The sequence below is a fragment of the Sesamum indicum genome, linkage group LG10, assembly GCF_000512975.1.
Source record: "Sesamum indicum cultivar Zhongzhi No. 13 linkage group LG10, S_indicum_v1.0, whole genome shotgun sequence".
In the NCBI taxonomy this organism is placed as follows: domain Eukaryota; kingdom Viridiplantae; phylum Streptophyta; class Magnoliopsida; order Lamiales; family Pedaliaceae; genus Sesamum; species Sesamum indicum.
This window is the reverse complement of record NC_026154.1, coordinates 12941457-12946792: the sequence shown is the minus strand read 5'-3', so window position 1 is coordinate 12946792 and position 5336 is coordinate 12941457.

Below are 5336 nucleotides of genomic sequence, written 5' to 3'. Positions count from 1 at the left end.
ACTTTATAAAAAAAAGCATATAATATTTATATAATTAACCATAATTTGATAAGTATATCCAATAATTTAAGGGAGAGAGAAAAAAAAAATACAGCCACCGTCCACAGCATGCAACTTGCCAATTTCTCTATACATATTTGCACTTTAAATTATTAATAAACAAAATTCTTCCAAATTGACAAGTTGCCATGATTTCAAATATTTTATTATTCTTCAACTACCAACTATAGTATTTCTATATTAATAAATAAATAAATAAATAAACACACACACATGCATACGTGTGTGTGTGTGTGTTAAACGAATATCTAGATTGCAGCATCTTACTAGAACTCTCTTTTACTCTATTATTCTTTTATGATAGTTCAGTTTTAGTTAATGGTTGAGTTAAGACTAAGATTTTATGAATAAGTTCGAAATTATGAATTTAAGTTACTGGAAGTGTGGATGTTTGTCTCATTTTATCTGACTGTTTATTATTTATTTATAGTCATATTGATGTATTGGTTGAATCGGAATTATTCTTGTAATATTGTAAATGAATAAGTTACTTCCTTATGATTAAAAAAAATAGTAATTTATCTCATGTCCTTAATACAGGGGATATAAATTGGTGCATTATAAAAAACACATGGAGATAAATTACTATTCTTTTTTCTATAAAAGGATAATTTACTCCTTTACAATATCATAGAGGGGTTACTTACATTTTTTTCGTATTTCTGTAGATGAATAAAATGCAATTTAACCCCTTTTGTGTATAAAAAATTCGATAATTTGCATAATTTTTTCATAATAAAATTATTGATAATTTAAAATATTATAAAAAAACAAAATAAATCCATAATTGGCTTTGTTAGTCTGCTTCACCAGAATAAGGAGTTGTGCTCCTATCTAATCTATCTGGAAACCCGCTCATGTTTTGTTTTGTCGAGTCATGAAATGGAGGTGCCCTCTTTTTCGGCCGTTTGGTTGTTTGGCTTTCTGTTGCAGGCACCCCAAGAGACTAAGTGATGGCATCAAGTTGAGATATACTCATTGTTTACTGGCGTTGTGACAGAAACTTTATTTTTTAACATGTCAAACTCTCAACTCAACTTGACGGTATTTTATCTTTTAATTTTCTTGCATTTTCGGTATATTGCTGCTTGGGAAACTTTTGCAAGTGATAAGTTGGGCCTGATGATTCAAGCATATTGACAGAAACTTTTTGACATGCTGGATTATCGCCCCCAACTTATTTTCTCTTTTTACAGTGTATCTAGGAAATTACTTTGTAAGGGAGTAGTACTTCTTATTTTATCGATTCCCCATTATAAGGGAGTAGTACTCCTTATTTATGCATTTAATAAGTATCATTATAAGGGATTAATACTCCTTATTTATGATTTTCTAACAGAAATTAGGGAGTTAGCACTCCCGACTGTATATTTGGCTACTTTTTGGGATCAATAAAAAAGGGAAGGGACCCAAAAAGCTCCCAACCTTCGAGTAGTTTAAATTAAAAAAAGAAAAACTAAATACAAGTTCTGCACATGGATAAACAATGTGTATTATTCTAAAATATGAATTATCTTACCCAAACACGTAATTAGAAGTGTCTGACGTTTTTCATAATTTCAAAGTGGCGACATTGATCTAATCATCTTGACGCGTTTATTCAAATCTCTTTTCATAACAATTCAAAGTGTCCCCGTCTTCTACGCAAAGCTTCATTTGATCTACAAGTCAAGTATTTATTATTTGAGTCCCCACATTGCTTTTTCTTTCTTTCTTTCCTTTTTTTGTAGGAGGGATTTATTTTTCTTTGTTATAAATTAAAATTTAATTTCCTTCCAACGTGACCGTTAAGTGGACATTTTAGACGGAATGATATGTAAAGGGCTGTTTTGTCTTTTAAGCCAATAAAATCCCAAAATAAGAACTAATTTTTTTTCAATCTAGAGAATCGAATAAGAAGCAGATCTTTTCCGAATCTCATCTCTCATGCTTTACCATAATAACACGTGATAGTTAACTTTGTAGCAGTTGAATCACTTTATGAAGACATTTTCAGCCTAAAAAGATCAATTCTTGCAATTTTAAAAGAACCCAAATGATGGGACCTAATTTTGATATTTTTCCTTTCTTTTGTCGAAATCAGCAGGTACAATCTCTCAAGAAATGTTGGCATGTGCCTCTTACATGCTAACATTTCTTTCAAAGTTCCTTAACTTAAAAGGCCATGTGATTTTCATTAATATCTAACGACATGACAAAAGAATTTAGATTATCATCCTTAAAGTGATATTTAAATTTTGGGATCAAAAGTAAACAAAATTTAAATTACTGAAATAAAAAAAAAAATATTTCCCACTTCTTTACTACAAACTTTGAGCAACATGACGTAAAGAGTCATTTGTTTACCGATGGAACTTTTTATTGTCGATTCTTACTCCATCTTGTGTTGCATTCAATCCTATGGTATGTATAACATTATATGATCAGACTATTTAAAAAAAATAGTATGCGCAATATTTATATGTTAAAATGCAATGTGATGTATATAAAAATAAATTGGCTCAAAGAGACTTAAGAGACTCAAAAGAAAGAAAGAAGCACAAGGCTTATAATGCCTCCTAGGGGGCCCAGTACGGGAGAGGGCCTATAAGGCTCAGGAGGACCGACAGGTGCACCTAAGAAAATAAATTGGCCAAAAGAAATCCAACAGAGCTAAGTTCGAGAGGGCCATAATCTAAGAAGGACTCACACGCCCACAAGGAAGTTTAGGGACTTGAAGTCTCCCTATCAAAATCAAAGGTCCTCAGTACGGCGCCCACGAGGAATTTAGGTGCCAGCCACGCAGGACCTCTGGAGGTCCCATCACAAAATTGGATAAAGACTAGCAGGCCATTAGGGAGATGTGTGCCCCCAGGAGAAATACTCTAAATCTTAACAAACTTGGAGTCCAACTTGGAGAAGGCTCCTCAACCACTTTCCTGAAAATCTGAGAAGGCAGCCTTATCCCCCAGAATATAGAAAACAAACTCCAACAACCCCCGAATATGAGGTGATCCTCCAGTTGCCCCTTGAGTTCGAGGAGGATATACCAGGCACCTAGGACTCTGCACTAAATTTGAGGGGGATTCAGCAATATCCATCAACTTCGAGGTCATGCTCTCCCAAAATTCATGACCTTTTCCAACAACCTTGTGATTGTTTATAAATAAAGAGGTCCTCCAGCAGGAAAAGGGGGATAGGTTTCACATATTTTTGTATTTTTTTACATATTTTATACTTTGAGCCTACCTACTCTAATTTTCACTTGTTTGCTACCACTTTAACTTAAATGAGCATTGTAATTTTATACTTAGAATTTTGAACAATATTAATCTCTCTATTGTACACAAAATCGAGCAATAACAATCTCTTCTTCACTCATTTGACTGTTTTTATCTTCTAATACTTATTTCAACCCTTCCTACTTTAAGTGGGTCGAGCATCGCAGTTTTTGCTCGCATCATTTATTCCATATGTGCATTTTCTGCACGTATCAATTGGCACCAACTGCAGGAACATAGAACTAAGACGTGAGAATAATGGAAGCTACAAACGCCGAAGCTAACACCTTCTTAGATACTTCCTTGACCAGCCATATTGATTCTTTCACCCCTCTCGCTGGAGGACCTCCAAAGGATGATTACTACCTCTGTTCAAAGCTCAATTTCAGTGACCTCACCATTATCATTACTTAGTGCTAATGTCCCTACTAATCTAATTTTTACTGTGCAGAGAAACATGAGACAGGGCGTTTGCTTAGGGAGTAGGCGGAAGCACCCTCTACCACAAAAAGGTGCCCTTAAAGATTAGAAGGTGAACATTGATAAGCTTCATTAGGACCTCTTAGACCTGCATAATCATGTCTTTAGAGTCCCCTTGGGAGGGCACCACATTCAGTAAGAAATCTTGGCAGACGAATTCCCCCTTAATTGGAAGGAGTCCATCTGTCGGAGTACAATGGAACCATGGATTCTCAGGAGCACCTGTCATACTTCGAGAATATTTCCCTTATCCACCGTTATACCGATGTGGTTAAGTTCCGTGTGTTTGTAACCACCTTCATGCGGTCAGTCCAATAGTGGTTCAACCAATTACCTCTGGGATCAATCCGAGCATTTGGAGAATTTCCCACTCTCTTTCTTCACTAATTTGCCAGCAGTAAACGATGTCAGAAGATAATCATAAGCCTATTTTCCTACAGCAAAAGAAGGAGAATCACTGAGAGAGTATCTTCAATATTTAACTTAGTGGCCCTATAGGTCCCTACCGCTAGGGGTGGGCGTTTGAATTTAAAACATCGGGTCAGGGTTCGGGTAGTGTAATATGTTCAGTGTTTGAGTTTTACTAGAATTTTATTTCTCCTTCTTCCTCTAGCTCTTTGTCCTTCTCCATCTAACTCTTTCTTATTTTTCTTCTCCTTGTTCCTTCAAATCTTCTCAGTACCTCCGCACAAAAGTTTCTACTCAAATCTTCTTTAATTTTTTATTCCACAAATCCTAATATGTCACATAAAGAAAATGACCTTAAGATTATCAAATCCAAATATTAATATTGTTGTATTATTCTTTTATTTTTTTATTATTTAGGTAATAGTGTATTGAAATATTGATCATTTATAAACTAAAGTAGGAATTTTAATAAATTAACAATAAAAAAATGATTTGTTTAAGAAAAAAGGAAGTCGTCGAAACAATCTTTGTTTTACTCATGGAAGATTCAACCACGATTTATCTATTATAGAAATTGAAATTTAGAAGCCAATTTAAAAAAAAAAAGATAAGAAAATATTTTTAAAAAAACTTGGGTACCCGACAATGTTCAGGTCAGAATCAGATAGCTAATAGCTACTTGAAAGTTCGGGTACCCGACCTAAACTACCTGAACCCGCACTATCCGACCTGACGCCCACCCCTACCTACAACTACATTTGATTTACTAACCTGTGTTTTTTCGTAGGAATACAAGATGGGCTTCTTCAAGTCTTTTTAAGAATGGCTCCTCCCAAGTTTTACAATTTCCTAGCACGAGCTAAACAAGGCATTAACTTGGAGGATACTAAGGAGTACAAAAATGAAGTTTTTGGTAAAAGACGCAAGGAACAGGAGGATGAGGTCCAACTCCACCTAGATACCTTCTAAGAATAACTCGTGCCCTCCCAGGCAGACATCGCTTTAGAATAAGCCCTTCATGTAGGCAGACACCATCTCAAACTTCTTAGAATAAATCGTTGCCTCCAGGTAGACACATACTCAAACATCTCAGGAAATAAGTCCTGCCCCCAAGCGGGCATCCATCTG